Below are 19,957 nucleotides of genomic sequence, written 5' to 3'. Positions count from 1 at the left end.
TAGATCGTCCAATTTTTATCTGTCCCACGTCCCCCAGAACCGGTTCCAATGTCCTCAAAATGCGAAACCCTCCCTCCTGCACAATCTCTGAAGCCATGCATTCATCTTGCATATTCTTTCATTTCTACTCTGACTACCACGCGGTACTGGTAGCCATCCTGAGATTACTACCTCTGAGGTCTGACTTTTTAACTAAATCCCTCAATTATGTTTGTCGTAACTCACCCGCTTTTTTTTAACCTACATCATTGATGCCTATATGCGCCAAGACTACTGGCTCTTCACCCTCCCCTTCAGAAAGTTCTGCAGCCGATCTGAGATATCCCTGACCAATGCACCTGGGAAGCAACACACCACTTGGGAGTCTCGTTTTCGACCTCAGAACCGCCTATCTACTCCCCTTGCAATTGAACGTTTGAAAGCCTAGTTTATTACAGTGAAAACATTTAAAACTATTAATTTCTCACCCACCCTAGTGGATTTATTTTTAATCTGAGGGACAAGTTCCTTATTATCCCCCATCAGATCCCCTTTACCTCCGCCACTTGAGTATTTCTCCTTTCCCGAGTTTGACTCTGAAACTGATGGCGGAAGCCAAGCTTTGATTCAGGAACTAATTCGTAATCATCTGCCATTTATGTTGCTTACCTCGCAGTTTTAACCCTCTGCTCTTCAACATCTTTTCTCACTACATAAGGAATTGATTTTTTAAACTACTCCAAAAGTCTAATTTCTTTTTGTGCTTCATGCGTTTGCTTAATTTTCAAAGCCCTTATCCACCTATCAAAATTACTCTGTTTGATCCTTTCAAATTCCATGTATGTTTGACCATGTACTTTTCTTTAATTTCTAAACCGTTGTCTTTAGGCTTCTGGCACTAAGAAGAAAGAACCAAGAAAATGACAGCACAGGAACAGGCCCTTCGGCCCTTCCAGCCTGCGCCTATCCAGTCATTTATCTAAACCTGTCGCCTATTTTCTAAGGATCTTCTTCTCTCTGTTCCCCGCCCATTCATATATCTGTCCAGTTGCATCTTAACTGATGCTATCGTGCCCGCCTCTATCACCTCCGCTGGCAAAGCGTTCCAGGCACACACCGCCCTCTATTTAATAATGTTCCACGCACAGCCCCCTTAAACTTTCCCGCTCTCACATTGAAACCGTGACCTCTTGTAATTGACACCACCACTCTTGCAAAAAGCAAAGTTCATATGCACATAAGATGCATTTTCCGCCTCCTCATACGTCCCCGGAAACCTGCTCCTGTAGTGATGCAAACACGTCACTAGCCTGGCCGAGCAGCTTTGTTTGAATCAGTAATACCAACATGTGCTGTCGCCATTTAATTTGTTTAGCCACTTTCTCAAGTGAAAAGAAAAAAAGCTACAACTATCACCTCATCAAACCTTGGCAATGCTTGGACATATTTAAGTAGATTTCCACCAAGCCAACGACTAACACCGTCCTTCTCTTCATTCTCATCACTATCCTGCAACTGTACGTTTCCCTTTTCGTTCGCCAATTTTAACAGACCTCTGTGATTGAGGCCATTTTCTGAAGTTCAAACTTTCTTTCTCCCTTTCCGACCTCTCTCTTTCTTTTTTTAAATATCTGTACCTCCCTTTTTCTTTAATTTTGCTCTGTTGGGCAATTTTTCTTTTATCTTTTCTTTTCTCTCCTTTTATTGTTCCTCCCTGTCTCTTTCTCTCTCTTTTTTGATTTCCTATCCAAGCTCCATTAATTCTCTTTCTGCTTAATGTGCAACTGAATCTTTGCCATTTCCAATGAGTCAGACTGTATCTCAGGCAATTTTAAATGATCAGCTACCGCGGGAAGTAACTCTTCTTTTCGCATGCTATCAGGTGACATTTACATGCAATGTTTTTGCCAAATCTAAAAGCCTTTTTCAGCCTATGTGCTTAAGTTACTGCGTGTGACCGTCTCCATCCTCAGAAACCTCCGAGCCCCTGAAAGATCCATTGTCCACAACAAACTCCCCACTTAAACTGAGATACCGGACCTGAAAACAAACCACAAATATGGTCACCCCTCACTGTCTTTAAGTTCACTAAGCTGAACTTTTACCCCTCTCGAGTCCACAATTTGTTATCGGCCAGGGTTCAGAGAACCCCAAAGCCCATCAGGGAATTCGCCTCGCTGACACCTTTCAATAGATTGTGGTTATGGGGAGCATATCGTCCCACTTTACAGGTGTGATGCAACAGAGAGCTAAAATACTTTTAAAGTTAAAACAATGTTTATTTATGAACCGGTTAACACTTTATAAACACACATCAAGTATTTTAACAACCATCAACACCAATCATACCCACAGATACAATATTCTATAAGTAACACTTCATCTCTCCTCACAGCAGCGATAAGACAAAATATACTTTTTCATGCACAGATCAGGTTTAAATTCACGACTGAGAGGAGCTTTCACTTTGAAATTTGCAAGTGATCTGATCACATTCCTTTCATACAGAGACAGACCATAATTGCACCTCGTTTCTCTGGATGCAGCTTTCAATTTTCAAACCGAACCGATTACTGCATGATCAAAGCGAAAGTGAAAGACAGACATCCAAGCTCCAACCCTTCACTGACATCATTGCACAGATCTGACAAACACCCATTTGTTAAAAGTGACGTCAGTCGTACGCAAACTGTTGGAGATGATACTGAGGGATAGGATATATTCACAACTGGAATAAAATAGCCTTATCAGTGATGAGCAGCATGGTTTTGGGCAGGGACGGTCATACCTTACAAACGAAATAGAATTCTTTGAGAAAGTGAGAAGTTAATTGATGAGGGAAGGGCTGTAGATATCATGTACATAACTTTAGTAAGGCGTTCGATGTCGTTTCCCATGACAGGTTGATGGAAAAAGTTAAGTCGTTTGGGGTTCAGGGTGTAAATGGATAAAGAACTGCCTGGGCAACAGGAGACAGAGAGTAGTGGTGGAAGGGAGTGTATCAAAATGGAGAAGGGTGACTAGTGGTGTTCCATAGTGATCCGTGCTCGGACCACTTTTGCTTATGACATACATAAATGCCCTGGAGGAAGGTATCCTTGTCATTCGTATGTACATGTGATGATTTGTAAACTGTGCACGGACATCAATGGTAACTGCATCCATCTCGCAGACCAGTATCGATAGACACTTTGTATTGTTCTTCCCTAAAGTCCAATCACCGTGAACCATAGCTGTCGCCGCTCAGGAAGGTAATACAATAGCTATCGCCGTGTGTCCTACTACCTCCAAGACATCTGAATACCTTGGAATAGCAGCACCGTAGAACCTTCCTCATGTCCCTGAGAAACAGCACACAGCTCAGTCCATCAGCGACCAAAAGGTCTTTTATCATTCACTGTTTTAATTTCCTATTTTTTTGTAGGAAGTGCTTTCTGTTTCTCATTGGAATGACAAATCATGATATCATGTATTATCCACTTATTACCTTGCTTTATTAATTGCAGGAGCTTCAACCGATTGCGTTTCTATTCCCGACTTCCTTACACTAACGTCGAACAATGTACTGAACCACGTAATCTGCCAGCCCTGGCTTACTTGAGACAATAGCTCAGTTTTCTTCAAACCCTTTTCGTCCGTTATCATTTTCCATAGAGCATGACGTGTCTACTTGCTATTATTTGTTTGTTTGCTTGTCTTTTTTTTAACTTTACTATAACATTACTCACACATTTAATGCAATTAACGTTTTGGGATGACAACCCAATTGAATCCGTACATAACAGTCCCTAACAATTTACAGGACATTTCGTCTGTAATAACTGTTATACTCTGCATTGCTTGCAAATTTCCCCTCGTGGCATCAAGTTGCAAAGATTCTAAAACTGCTCTCATTTAAAATACGGGGGGTCCTCGTCAGTCACTGCTGTCTGCCAAGACCCTTAATAACTCCACCGTGTAACAGGCGCCTCATAGAGACTACAGATCATCCATCAACGAATGTCCAGTTAGAGATGTCTGACCGGAGGTTTCACTTATTCAGTAAAAATTTGATATTTTGATTTGTTTCTACCCCGTAATATTTTTCTTCCGGGCTCTCTCATTTAATTTCCTTAAATATACAGCCAATTGTATCATTACTTTCCCCCATGCTGCCTGAAACATTCTCCCGCGGAGTGTTGTTCAGGTTCTTTATCTGCATTATTGTTGCTTCATCTGAAACACAAATGAACAGGTCAAAGTCGGATTTCTTGATTTGTATCTTCCTATTCTCGCTTGGATTTTCCAGACGTTCCCTCTGCTGGACTTCCGGATTTCCATTGCCACCATTCCTCTTTTGCTAACTCAGTCATTCAATCAGGTCGAAACGTTGCCTGATACATTTCGGATATTGCCACTGCATTTACTTCAATATATTTAATTCTGATTGTGACAGGATTTCTTGAAAGATAAGTTCCGAACATGACATTTTCACTTCATAATCTGTCGTATTGACGCTGCGAACAGGTTTCAATTCACTGGCAACCTGACACCCAGATCCAAACATTCCCTTTTCCCTTGTCCGAGCGGTTGGGGATATGATCTATCCTGTGGCACGGAATCATTGCAGTGATACAGTCTCTAAGCACTGTTAGGCTAATTTTACGTCAAAAGGTCATCCCATCAGCATAACTACGTACTCCCTCACCAATCGATACCTCAAGGTTGTCACTTGTCCACAAGCCTGCATACCGTTTCCCAATCACTTGTCGTCAGCTAGGTTTTCTCTGCAGTAATTACAATTTGTCATTAGCACACCATCCCGTAGTCAAAATTTATCTTGTGGTCACAAACTTCAATCATCAGTATTGCTTTGAGATGAAGCACTTCCCCATTTTATTACCCTCTCTACCTCTCCTGCCAACTTGAACCAACCGCCAATCTCTACCACTGCTTTTATGTCAAGGACTTCCCTCCCCTCCAGAACCTGAGTCGTGTTCTCAACACTGACCTCCATTGTTCCCCAACCCTCCCTGCCTCTCTCTCTCTTTCTCACAACCTACCTCTGAGTTCTGTCTCTGGACACCCTGCTCGCCAGATCCTGTAGTTTGTACCACCACGAAGCACCCTTCAGCCCCCACGCTCCACTCGCCACCTCACCCTATCTCGTAGCATTGCAACACTCCCTGAACAGTGCCGATAAGGTGTTTGAAGCATATAATTTATTTTTCTTAACATTTAAAGACAAATTTGAGCACCCAATAATGTTTTATTTCCAATTCAGGGGCAGTTTACTATGGCTACTCCACCTAATCTGCATATATTCGGTGTGGCATTGAAACACACGTAGACATGGGGAGAGTGTGCAAATTCCACACGTACAGTACCGACACGTCAGGCAACGTCGGTCTATATTGCTGTCTAATAATCTGCCAGTCAATTGAAACAGGACCTCAAAACTCCTACACTCAAATTAATCTTGTGATAAAGGTCAACATACTATTAGCCTTCTTAATATCTTGCTGTACCTGTATTATGCACAACGTCATCCAGTTTCCCAGGTGCGTTTGTAACCCTTCATTTACCCTGCATATCTTTGTGTTGTGGGGGTGATACCCGGGGAGAAAGTGCAAACTCCAACTGGACAGCGACCTGGGTTCGGTATAGAACCCGGGTTCTCGGCGCCGTGATGCAGTGAGCAAAGGATTTCGACGTTGTGCCGCCCCCAATTTTTGACCATTTAAAAGCTACTCTGTGCAACTTTTCCTCCTACCACACAGACGCAGAGTCAGAGTGAGAGAAACTCCCAATACAGGTACAGCACGAGTTGAGATACACAACGAAGATCTCTCGACGCTATCTCTATCAAGCAATCCTAGGACATACATAGAATTTACAGCGCAGAAGGAGGCCATTCAGCCCATCGAATCTGCACCGGCTCTTGGAAAGAGCACCCTACCCATGGTCAACACCTCCACCCTATCCCCATAACCCAGTAACCCCACCCAACACTAAGGGCAATGTTTGACACTAAGGGCAATTTATCACGGCCAATCCATCTAACCTGCACATCTTTGGACTGTGGGAGGAAACCGGAGCACCCGGAGGAAACCCACGCACACGCGGGGAGGATGTGCAGACTCCGCACAGACAGTGACCAAAGCCGGAATCGAACCTGGGACCCTGGAGCTGTGAAGCGATTGTGCTATCCAAAATGCTACCGTGCTGCCCGTCATGTGCAGCACGCGATTCGTTTTAGAGTAAGGCTCCCTCTGTACTGTCCCAATCCGTCTCCGGACATATACTCTGCAGGGTTAGATACTGCGAATCTCTTCTACAACGTCCCCTAAGAGCACTGCCAGCGCTGGTACCGTTTTGCCTTTTAGACAGGTTAAAACTCCTTGACACTATCCTTAAAACTCTCCCACGGCAGGTACAGTGCAGGATTAGATACGGAGTAAAGATCCCCCTGCACTGTTCCCATGAAAAACTCCCAGGACAGGAACAAAGGAAAGGAGCTGGGCATTCAATCCGGAGATCTGGAGGCAGCACGGTAGCATTATGGATAGCACAATCGCTTCACAGCTCCAGGGTCCCAGGCTCGATTCCGGCTTGGGTCACTGTCAGTGCGGAGTCTGCACATCCTTCCCGTGTGTGCGTGGGTTTCCTCCGGTTGCTCTGATTTCCTCCCACAGTCCAAAGATGTGCGGGTTAGGTGGATTGGCCATGATAAAATTACCCTTAGTGTCCAAAATTGCCCTTAGTTTTGGGTGGGGTTACTGAGTTATGGGGATAGGGTGGAGGTGTTGACCTTGGGTAGGGGGTAGGGTGCTCTTTCCAAGAGCGGGTGCAGACTCGATGGACTGAATGGCCTCCTTCTGCACTGCAAATTGTATGTTATCGTGCTCTGCTACATAATACGACAGTAAGATGTCTTACAACACCAGGTTAAAGTCCAACAGGTTTGATTCAAACACGAGCTTTCGGAGCGCAGCTCCTTCCTCAGGTGAATGGCGAGGTATGTTCCAGAAACATTTATATAGACAAAGTCAGAGATGCTGGACAATGCTTGGAATGCAGGCATTTGCAGGTAATCAAATCATTACAGATCCAGGGAGAGGGATAATCACAGGTTAAAGAGGTGTAAATTGTCTCAAGCCCGAACAGTTGGTAGGATTTTGCAAGTCCAGGCCTGATGGTGGGGGGTGGATGTAAAGCGACATGAATCCACAACATAATACGACCACGGCTAATCCTCCACTTCAAAAGCCTCATTGAATTCTTGAGGACGTGACGAGACATATTGATGAAGGTCGTGCGGTGGATGTTTTATATTTGAATTTCAATAAGGCATTTGATAAGGTCCCCCATGGTTGGCTCATTCAGAAAGTCAGTGATACAGGGAAATGTTGCTGTCTGGTCATAGAATTGGCTGGCCGAAAGAAGACAGCGAGTGGAAATGGATGGAAAGTATTCCGCTTGGAGGTCGGCAACAAGTGGTGTCTAGCTGGGATATGTTCTGGCAACTGCTATTTGTGGTTTTTATAAATGACTTGGATGACGAAGTGTAAGTGTGAGTTAGTAAGTTTGCAGATGATAGGGAGGTTCGTGGAGTTCTAGATAGTGTCGAAGGCTGTTGGAGATTACAACAGGACATTGACAGGATGCAGAGCTGGGCTGAGAAGTGGCAGATGGAGATTAACCTGGGCAAATCTGGGAAACTGGGGAGGAGATTGCTGAGCCTTTGGCTTTGATCTTCAAGTCATCTTTGTCTTCAGAAATAGTGCAAGAAGACTGGGGGATAGCAAATGTGGCCCCGTTGTTCAAGAAAGGCAGTAGAGACACCCTTGGTAACTATAGACCAGTAAGCTTTACTTCTGTTGTGGGCAAAGTCTTGGAAAGTTTATAAGCGATAGGATGTATAATCACCTGGAAAGGAATAATTTGATTGGAGAGAGTCAGCATGGTTTTGTGAAGGGTAGGTCGTGACCCAAAAACTTTATTGAGTTCTTTGAGATGGTGACCAAACAGGTGGATGAGGGTAAAGCATTTGAGGTGGTGCATATGGCTTTCAGTGAATCTTTAATCAGGTTCCCCACGGTAGGCTATTGCAGAAAATACAGAGGCATGGGATTCAGGGTGATTTAGCAGTTGGGATCAGAAATTGACTATCTGGAAGACGACAAAGGGTGGTTGATGGGAAATATTCAGACTGATGTCCAGTTGCTGGTGGCGTACCACAAGGGTCTGTTTTAGAACATAGAACATAGAATAGTACAGCACAGAACAGGCCCTACGGCCCTCAATGTTGTGCCGAGCCATGATCACCCTACTCAAACCCACGTATCCACTCTATACCCGGAACCCAACAACCCCTGTTGCACGTTTTACTTGAGTGTAATACGCGTTTATTGGAGTGTATTAACACGCCTCCGTTTAAAGGCCGTGTGCTTAACACTGCTAGGCTCTGTATGTGTAATTTCAGCTCGGGAGTCGCCAGGTGTCGTATATAAACACCTCACAAATATTCCAAGGTCAGGTTCAAAGTAATAAAACTATACACCGATTAGTAAGTTCCAACAATCAATATTTATTATACAAATATAATAAATACGCATGCACACGCTAAAGACTAATACCTATTTCTACTATTAAACGACTAAGTACTTATCTAAGTGGGAACCAGCAAGGTCAGGGGACAAGGCCTTTGGTCCTTCATGGGCTGCACCTTCTGTTCGTTATTAGAAGAGTACTGTATAAGTTCACGTAGCGAGCGTCGTTTTGGGACTTACTGAACGATGGCTGGTGCTCAACGGCTGGTGATGGAAGACAGAATCAACGGCTGGAGTCGGAGTCAGGATACAACAGCAGATCTGGGTCGAAGTCAAAACAGCAGTCCAAGCCGGAGCACAAAAACAGACAGGACCATGTGTGGGGGTCTATCATTATAGTGGTCCCCAATGTCCGTGCCATTTCGGGGCGGGCTTTACCTTCCATGAATTGATTGGATCAATTCCCAATCGATGCCTCACTAATCCCCCAATCTGAGGGTCCCTTCTCGATGTGTGTGGCGGTCTCTATGGTCTTTTGAGATGGATACTTCTGGTGCCGTTTTGTCTGGGCCTTCACTTAAAGTATCTATTCAAAACCAAATGTTGCTATTGTGTGTGCCCAGATCTAGATTGCCTCATTAATATGCAAAGCGTTTTGCTATTAACACCTTTAGTTGAGATCTTCCACCTGGCCAGAAACTAGTTTTGCTGCGTGCAAAATGCTAATCAGTCTTTGCAGACTGCTTGTCTTGGATAAACTGCTTTCTCCCTGCAGTCTTAGCAGTTCTCCATTTTGTTAGCCCAGTGTCCATCTTAGGTGGCTACACCCCCTCCCCCCCTCCCCCCCCTCCCCCCTCCCCCCTAAACGCCAACACTAAACGCATTTAAATGGACATTGGATAGGCACATAGACAATAAGGAAATAGCGTTGATTGGCTTTAGAGGTCTTTCACTTGTCGGCGCAACATCGGGGGCCGAAGGGCCTGTACTGTGCTGTACTGTTCTATGTTCTATGCTCTAAATGCGAAGTGATTAATTTTTGAAGATTGAATTGAAATGCTGAATACTAAAAGTCAGGGTTCTTGGAAGTGTGGAAGAACAGAGGGATATTGGGGTCCACGTGCATAGATCCCTCAAAGTTGCCACAAAAGATGATAGGGTTATTAAGAAGGCGTGTGGTGTGTTAGCTTTCGTTAACAGGGTGATTGAGTTGAAGAGACGCGAGGTCTGCTGCTTTATAAACCCTCGTTTGACCAGACTTGCACACCCGCTCCCCTTTCATTAACTGAAATACAAGGTCACCGTTTACACACCCACATTCCCCAACGTATCACCGTATAAATAATACCCTTCCCTTCAGTTAATCCACACCAACGTGTCCAACTGTCAGAAATGGCCAAATTGTGATCACCTAAAATGGCCACCGTAATTAATTTAAAATGTCTGAATGCTGATTGTGGAATTTTTTGATAGATCCCCAGAGAGAAATACAGAAATGCAGAGACAGAAAGATGGAGGGACTAACATAAGACTTTCATTCGAGATGTAGATACTGAATCAGACACTGCCAGCAAAGGTATATCATGGGGTTAAATACCGATGACAGATCCCTCTACACCATCCCCATTAAAAACTCGCAGGACAGTACAAGTATCGGGTAAGATACAGATGATATTCCCGCTACACTGTTCTGATCAAACACTCCCAGGACAGGTACACCACGGGGTTATATGAAGAGTAAAGCTGCCTGTAAACTCTCCACATCAAACAGTCCCAGGACAGGGACAGCACGTGGATATATGCAAAGTAATGCATACAATCGACCTCTGCAATGTCCCCATAAATCGACCTGACAGGTGAGGACCTTGAGAGGATTGTTATCACTAAGGAGGGAGTGATGGGCAAGCTAATGGGTCTAAAGGAAGACAAGTCTCATGGCCCTGATGGAATGCATCCCAGAGTGCTAAAATTGATGGCTAGAGAAATTGCAGATGCACTAGTGATAATTTACCGAAATTCACTAGACTCTCGGGTGGTCCCGGTGGATTGGAAATTAGCAAACGTGACGCCACTGTTTAAAAAAGGAGGTAGGCAGAAAGCAGAAGTTATAGGCCAGTGAGCTTAACTTCGGTAGTAGGGAAGATGCTGGAATCTATCATCAAGAAAGAAATTGCGAGGCATCTGGATAGAAATTGTCCCATTCGGAAGACGCAGCATGGGTTCGTAAAGGGCAGGTCATGCCTAACTAAATTAGTGGAATTCTTTGAGGACATTACCAGTGCAGTAGATAACGGGGTGCCGATGGATGTGGTATATCTGGATTTCCAGAAAGCCTTTGACAAGGTGCCACACAAAAGGTTGCTGCATAAGATAAAGATGCATGGCATTAAGGGTAACGTAGTAGCATGGATAGGGGATTGGTTAATTAATAGAAAGCAAAGATTTGGGAAAAATGGGTGTTTCTCTGGTTGGCAATCAGTAGCTAATGGTGTCCCTCAGGGATCTGTGTTGGCCCCACAATTGTTCACAATTTACATAGATGATTTGGAATTGGGGACCAAGGGCAATGTGTCCAAGTTTGCAGATGACACTAAGATGAGTGGTAAAGCGAAAAGTGCAGAGGATACTGGAAGTCTGCAGAGGGATTTGGATAGGTTAAGTGAATGGGCTAGGGTCTGGCAGATGGAATACAATGTTGACAAATGTGAGGTTATCCATTTTGGTAGGAATAACAGCAAACGGGATTATTATTTAAACGATAAAATATTAAAGCATGCCGCTGTTCAGAGAGACTTTGGTGTGCTGGTGCATGAGTCACAGAAGGTTGGTTTACAAGTGCAACAGGTGATTAAGAAGGCAAATGGAATTTTGTCCTTCATTGCTAGAGGGATGGAGTTTAAGACTAGGGAGGTTATGTTGCAATTGTATAAGGTGTTTGTGCGGCCACGCCTGGAGTATTGTGTTCAGTTTTGGTCTCCTTACTTGTGAAAGGACGTACTGGCGCTGGAGGGTGTGCAGAGGAGATTCAGTAGGTTAATCCCAGAGCTGAAGGGGTTGGATTATGAGGAGAGGTTGAGTAGACTGGGACTGTACTCGTTGGAATTTAGAAGGATGAGGGGGGATCTTATAGAAACATTTAAAATTATGAAGGGAATAGATAGGATAGATGCGGGCAGGTTGTTTCCGCTGGCGGGTGACAGCAGAACTAGGGGGAATAGCCTCAAAATAAGGGGAAGTAGATTTAGGACTGAGTTTTGGAGGAACTTCTTCACCCAAAGGTTTGTGAATCCATGGAATTCCTTGCCCAGTGAAGCAGTTGAGGCTCCTTCATTACATGTTTTTAAGGTAAAGATAGATAGTTTTTTGAAGAATAAAGGGATTAAGGGTTATGGTGTTCAGGCCGGAAAGTGGAGCTGAGTCCACAAAAGATCAGCCATGATCTTATTGAATGGCGGAGCAGGCTCGAGGGGCCAGATGGCCTACTCCTGCTCCTAGTTCTTATGTTCTTATGTTCTTATGTTAAATCATTCCCACGATAGATACAGAATTGATTTAATACAGAGTGAAGCTCCCTCTACACTGTCCCAATCAGACACTCCGAGGACAGGTACAGCATGGGGTTATTGGAGATTAAGTTCCCTCTGTACTGGATTGGTACAGCAAGCGGTTAAATACAGTGTGAAGCTCAGTCGACAATGTCCCCATCAAAAACTCCGAGCACCGTTACAGCACGGGTCAGGTACAGAGTAAATCTCTTCCTCCAGGGTCCCCATCAATGACTTCCAATGCAGCAGCATTGGAACAGCAGTTGGACATTTAGTCTATCGAGCCTGCTCGAGCGACTAGACCGTCCCAATGTCTATCAATCAGGAACCTTTTTTAATAATCCGATACAAAGTCCTGGATCCATTTATTTCCCAACAGCTCAACAGCTGTTAATTTATCATTACACTCTGTTTCAAACATTACTGCATTAGAGAATGTTATCGTGAATATTACTTTGTAATATATAACCGTTCTCATCCATACATCTATTTAGAATTCATCAGCTGCTTTAATAGTTATCACGCAGTTGATCATGTCCCAGTTAATACAACATCTCACCATGCTGCTGTGCACACAACAATTACGACTTTTGAAGTTCTTACAGTCATGTGGGATAACCATGTACCGCCACACATAAAGAGTCATCCACCTCCCCCACATGCACACACAGACACATAAACGTGTACAGCCACACAGAATCTCACACAGAGACACACAGAAAACGAGATCACATCTCCATCTTTAAATTAGAGATATGTATCTGATCTGTGTGTGACCCAAGTCACACACTGATTCTCAACATCCACACAGCGGCTTGGGGACTGACATTTATGAAGCACTTTTCATGACCTTCGGCGATCACAAACTGCTTCACTGGCAATGAGGACCTTTTGAAATCTACTCAGTGGTAATTTCGGAAAAGGTTCAGCTAATTACGGAGAGAAAGAGAATCTTTCAGAGAGTCACAGAAACTGGATGAGATTGTGATACACAAGTTTCAGATCTGACAGTGAGGCACATACGAGATGTACAATATCGATTGTTATTTTGAAATATTTAGTTAAATCACCCTCATCCTCAATTCCAGTGATTCAGAGTAAAGCTTCATCTGCACTGTTCATCAAACACTCACAACCCGAATTTTTCAGCGGTAACCTCCTTGCAGTGTTAATGTCAGCCTGCACGTGGCACTAATAAATATTATGCTACTGGTTTAGGGTAAATCCAGAGTCAATTTCTCCCTGTTTTATCCAAGGAACATTTCATTGCAGATGTTTCGTTTTAGTTTTTGAAAAAGCAGAAATCATATTTCATAGAATTTACAGTGCAGAAGGAGGCCATCCGGCCCATCGAGTCTGCACCGTGGAAAGAGCACCCTTCCCAAGACTAACACCTCCACCCTATCCCCATAACCCAGTAACCCCACCAAACACTAAGCGCAATTTTGGACACTAAGGGCAATTTATTATGGCCAATCCACCTAACCTGCACATCTTTGGACTGTGGGAAGAAACCCACGCACACACGGGGAGGATGTGCAGACTCCACACAGACAGTGATCCAAGTCGGAATCGAACCTGGGATCCTGGAGCTGTGAAGCGATTGTGCTATCCACAATGCTACCGTGCTGCCACCATTCTAGCGAATCCCAGTCTTCACTTTGTTTATTTAAATCTAGAGCTCAGCCCTTCTCTTTCAAGACTGATGTTTAAGCTACGATTACAGGAGCCTTCTGATTTCTGTTTGTATCTCCTCTGTTGCTGTTGCTTTTCACTTATCTAAAGAATTTGACTCATTGTCTTTGGTAAATCAATCCTTTCTCTTTACACATGGAAGTTGTGAATAACCAAGGTTCACAATCTGATGTAATTAATAAAAACTGCATCCTTTGTTCAGTATTCCATTTCCCATCCCAGAATAGATCTCATATATTTACAGAATGCATGTACATCTACACCGAAACTTCTTCTAATCAGTCCCCAATACACCACAGTAGCACAAGTGGCTAGCACTGTGGCTTCACAGCGCCGGCGTCCCAGGTTAGATTCCCCACTGGGTCATTGCCTGTGCGGAATCTGCACATTATCTTAGTGACTCCGTGGGTTTCCCCGGGTTCTCCGGTTTTCTCCAACGATCCGAAGACGTGCAAGTTAGGTGGATTGGCCATGCTAAATTGTCCTTCGTGTCCAAAAAGGTTAGGAGGGGTTATTGCGTTACGGGGATTGGGTGGAAGTGAGGGATTATGTGGGTCGGTGCAGAATGGATGTGTCGAATGGCCTCATTCTGCAGTATTTGTTCTATGTTCTTTGTTCAATACACTCGTGACCACGTGATTGTATCAACTAATTTCCACTGTCAGATTCCGAAAACTGCCACAGAAAAGTGACTGGTTATTTTAAACTTTGAAACAGAACTTGTAACTCAAACCTATTGCACAGAAATGTTGTTCTTGTGGGATGACAGTTTCCGAGAAACAGTGAATCATTGCTATACCCTACATACTGAGTTTATAACATTTTTGGCACTTACAATATATACAATACATTGTTGTCTGTATTGCATGAATCCAGCTGTGAAATATCTGCACGTTTCGAACTTCCACTCTTTCTGAGCTCTTCATTTATCGTGAACATGGTCACATAGATACATGATGTGGAGATGCCGGCGTTGGACTGGGGTGAGCACAGTAAGAAGTCTTACAATACCAGGTTAAAGTCTAACAGGTTTGATTCAAACACGAGCTTTCGGAGCGCTGCTCCTTCCTCAGACCTGAGGTGGTCAGGGGGAAACCGATTTCCTTATGGCACACAGGGAGAGGGGGGAGAAAAGGGAGAGAGAGAGGTTGGTGGGAAAAATGTTAAGGGTGAACAGGAGGTACGCGAAGTTCCCGGATGAAGGGCTTTTGAGGAAGCATCGTCGTCGCCAAGCGGAGTTCGATATATTGACCACCAGGAAAGCGGAGGCGCAGTGGAGGAGGGCGCAAGGCGTGGTATATGAGTACGACGAGAAGGTGAGTCGGATGCTGGCCCACCAGCTCCGGAAGCAGGAGGCGGCGAGGGAGATAGGGGGAGTTTGGGACGAAGGAGGTAACCCGGTGCGAAGTGCAAGGGGCATCAATGGGGTGTTCAGGACCTTCTTTGAGGAGTTATGCCGGTCACTGCCACTTGGGGAGGAGGGTGGAATGGACCGCATTGCAGACAAGCTGCAGTTGGCGAGTGTAGGGGAGGAGCAGAAAGGGTTTCGGGGCCGCCAGTCGAGCTGGAGGCGCTAGTCAATGCGATGGGGAGTATGCAGTCAGGGAAGGCACCGGGGCCTGATGGGTTTCCGATGGAATTTTATAAGATGTTTTCAGTCCTGGTGGCACGCTGTTAATAAGGACCATGAATGAGGCAAGGGAGGGGAGGGGGGAATGGGGGGGGGGGGGGGCATGCCCCCGACGATGTCGACGGCATTAACTTCATTGATTTTGAAGCGAGATAAGGACCCCTCCAGTGTGGGTCTAACAAGCCGATTTCGCTCATCAATGTGGACGCGAAACTGCTGGCCAAGATACTGCCCAATACGGTGGAGGAGGTGCACCCGCAGGTTATTCACGAGGACCAAACGAGTTTTGTGAAGGGGAGGCAGATGAACGTCAATGTCCGGCCGCTTCTCAACGTCATAATGATGCCGGCGGTGGACAGAGAGGTGGAGATAGTGGCATCGATGGATGCGGAGAAAGCCTTTGACAGTGTGGAGTGGAGCTACCTGTGGGAGGTATTGAGGAGGTTTGGGTTTTGGTGAGTGATTTATTAGGTGGGTGGAGCTGTTGTATAATGCTCCGATGACGAGCATGGTGACGAACGGGATGAGGTCGGATTTTAGGTTGTACCGGGTAACGACTGAGGGGACTTCCCTACTGTTCGCGTTGGTGATCGAACCCCTGGCCATGGCGCTGAGGGAATCGAGGAACTGGAGAGGGATTCTGCGGGTGGGGGGGGGGGGGGGGGGGGGGGAGCACCGGAAGTCGCTGGACGTTGTACATTGCAGATTCGGTAGTTGGGATGCCGGGGGTGATGAGGATTCTCGGGAAGTTTGGAGACTTATCTGGCTATAAGCTCAATGTGGGGAAGGGTGAGTTGTTCGTGGTGCATTTGGGGGGCCAGGAGAAGGAAATAGGGGTGCTCCCGCTGAAAAGGGCAGAGAGGAGCTTCAGACACATGGGGATCCAGATAGCCAGGAACTGGGGGGCCCTGCATAGGTTAAACTTTACGAGGCTGGTGGAGCAGATAGAGGAGGAGTTCAGGACGTGGCATGTGTTGCCACTCTTTTGAGCGGGCAGTGTCCAGTCGGTTATGATGACGGTGCTCCCGGCGTTTCTGTTGCTCGAAGGGGCTGGTTTAGCTCACCAGGCTAAATCGCTGGCTTTTAAAGCAGACCAAGCAGGCCAGCAGCACGGTTCGATTCCCGTACCAGCCTCGCCGGACAGGCGACGGAATATGGCGACTAGGGGCTTTTCACAGTAACTTCATTGAAGCCTACTCGTGACAATAAGCGATTTTCATTCATTTTCATTTTTTCATTTCTTCCACTTTACCCATCATGATCCCGAACGCTTTATTTAGGTGGGTCAGCAGGAGTATTACGGGTTTGTCTGGGCGCAGAAGACCCCGAGTGTGAGGAGGGTATTTCTGGAGCTAGGTAGGGAAGTGGGTGGATTGGCGCTGCCCAACCTGTGCGAGTATTACTGGGCCGCGAACGTGGCAATGATACGTAGGTGGGTGATGGAGGGGGAGGGAGCCGCACGGAAGAGGATGGGGTGGCGTCCTGTGTGGGCACGAGCTTAGAGGCGCTGGTGACGGCGCCGTTGCCGCTTCCCTCGGCAATGTACACTATGAGCCAGGTAGTGGTGGCTACCCTCAAAACCTGTGGGCAGTGAAGGCGGCATGGGGGGGGGGGAAGTGAAGGCCTCAGTTTGGTCCCCAATTCGTGGGAACCACCGGTTTGTACCAGGGAGGATAGATAGATGGTTTTTAAGCTGGCACAGGGCAGGTATCAGGCGGATGGGGGACCTCTTCCTTGATGGGAAGATTGTGACCTTAGAGGAGTAGGAGGGAAAGTAGGGTCTACCCCAGGGAATACCTTCAGGTATATGCAGATTAGGACGTTAGGGTTAAAGGCGGCAGGTGGCGGCGTTTCTGCTGTTGCTGCCAAGGGGTATTCAGGATAGGGTGCTCTAGGGGACTTGGGTCGGCGAGGGCAGAATCTGGGTAATTTATCAGGTGATGCAGTATGAGGAGGAGGCCTCGGTGGAAGAGCTGAATCCGAACTGGGAGGAGGAACTGGGAGAGATTAATGAGGGGACGTGGGCGGACGCACTGGGGAGGGTTAATTCCTCATCATCTTGTGCACGGCTCCGTCTAATCCAACTTAAGGTGCTGCATTGGGCGCATATGACAGGGATCAAGCTGAGCCGGTTCTTTAAGGGGGTGGACAGGTGTGGCAGGTGTACGGGGAGCCCAGCGACTCACTCCCATATGTTTTGAGCGTGTCCGGCGTTGGAAGGCTTTTGGAAGAGGGTGGTGGGGACCTTGTCAAAGGTGGTTGGCTCCAGGGTGGAACCGGGCTGCGGGGTCGCAACGTTTGGGGTAGCATCGGAGCCGGGAGTGCAGTAGTCGAAAGAGGCCGGCATTCTGGCATTTGCATCCCTGGGAGCCCGGCGCATGATTATTTACAGTGGAGGGACGCGAAGCCCCCGAGCCCGGAATCCTGGATCAGCGATGTGGCAGGGTTCATTAAACTGGAGAGGGTCAGGTTTGCGTTGAGGGGGTCGGTGCAAGGGTCCCTCCGGTGGTGGCTGCCTTTTCTTGATTTCCAGGTTAGAGGGTGGTTAACTTCAGCAGCAACCCGGGGGCGGTGGGCGGTGGGGGGGGGAGGGTTACGGGTGTGTTACGTGGGTTGGTTATCATGGTTCTATGCCTAATTATTTTTCTTAATTTATTATTTTTGTATTTGGAGTGCGGGCGCGGGGGGGGGGGGGTTAGTGTTTTTTATTGTGATAAAATTTGTTGTTGAAAATTTGAATAAAAGTTATTTTTTTGAAATGAAATAGATACATGGAAGTTTTGATCAGGAGGAGGTATTTTGGCCCTACGAGCGTGCTCTGCCATTCATGACGATCACGGCTGATCATCTAACTCAAGAGCTTAATCCTGCTTTCTCCCCATAGCCTTTAATCCGAATCTACCCAAGTGCGATATCTAGCCGCCTTTTGAACATATTCAATGTTTTAGCATCAACTACTTCCTGTGGCGATGAATTCCTCGGGCTCACCACTCTTTAGGTGAAGAAATGTCTCATCATATCTGCCCGAAATGGTTTACCCTGATTCCTCAGAATGTGACCCCTAGTGCTGGACACACCCATTATTGGTAACATTTTCCCTGCATCTAACCTGTCTAGTCCCGTTAACATTTTTTCAGTCTCTATGACATCCCCGCTCATTATTCTGGACTCCAGTTGGGAAAACAGTCCTGACCTCCTAAATCTCTCCGGTTCTATAAATTTTAAGTCTAAAATGCTTCAACTTAAATTTCCCGACACTGAAGCACTTCCATTTTATCTGTGCAGAAAATATGATATCCCTCTGCAATTTGACGTTTCCAGCTCGGCTACTTAGAAAAACAGAAAATACTGAACAATTGCAGCATGCCTGACAGCATCTGTGGAGAGAGAATGAGAGCTCATGTTTCGAGTCGTGATGAAAATGTGTCAAAGCTGCGCTGCAGAGAATGCTGTCTAATGTTCTAAATCTTTGAAAAACTAGAATGCATAGCATCTGTGTGTATCTGTGTGGATGTTCGTCATAAACCTGCACATCTCGATCAGGTCGCCCTTTGGTCTTCTCTGCTCCAGCGAAAACAATCCAAACATAACCAAACTCTCTTCATAGTTTAAATATTCCATACCAGGTAACATGCTAGTGAAATGCCTCTACACCCCCTCCAGTGCAATCACATCCTACCTGCACTGTGGCGACCAGAATTGCACACAGAACTCCAGCTGTGGCCTCATCGAAGTTCTGTGTAACTCCAACATGACCTCCGTGCGTTTCTAATACATGCCTCGTCCGATAAAGACAAGTGCCCCACCTTGCATTTGCACCATCCTATTCACCTGCCCTCGTGCCTTCAGCGACCAATGGAGAAAAACGCAATGGTCCCTTTCTTCCTCAGAATAACCCGGGGACATGTATTGAATACTTCCTTGTCAAATTACTATTCCCAAAGTGTGTCACCTCCCACATTTCAGGGTTAATTTCCACATGATACTTTTCTGCCCATTTGTCCGTCCCAAGACAATCAACCTCACTGTTAACCACCCGGCCAATCTATCTGTCACCCACTAACTTACTGATCCTACCCCCAAATAGACATCTCTGCAGTGTATATAAATGACCAATGAGAGTGCACACAGTACTGACCCACGTTGTACAACACTGAACACTGGCTTCCAATCAATTAAATCGCCGTCTGTCATCACCCTCTGTCTCCGACAGCTAATCCAATTCTGAATCAAACGTATCAAACTATTCTCCATCCCGTGAACATTTGCCTTCGTTATAAGTCTGCCATGACCTTGTAAAAGGCTTTGCTGAAAATAATGTCAACTGCATCAGGTCCACTATCCTCATTTGCACTTCTGGTAAAATACTGAAAATATTCAATCATATTTTTTCGGCATGACCTCATTCTGCAAAGCCATGCTGACTTTGATACTAATATTGGTGGAGTTGCAGATAGCGAGGAGGACTGTAAGAGAATACAACAAAATATATATAGATTGGAGAGTTGGGCAGATAAATGGCAGATGGAGTTCAATCCAGGCAAATGCGAGGTGATGCATTTTGGAAGATCAAATTC

The sequence above is a fragment of the Scyliorhinus canicula genome, chromosome 30, assembly GCF_902713615.1.
Source record: "Scyliorhinus canicula chromosome 30, sScyCan1.1, whole genome shotgun sequence".
NCBI lineage: Eukaryota > Metazoa > Chordata > Chondrichthyes > Carcharhiniformes > Scyliorhinidae > Scyliorhinus > Scyliorhinus canicula.
Note: the sequence above shows the minus strand (reverse complement) of the source record.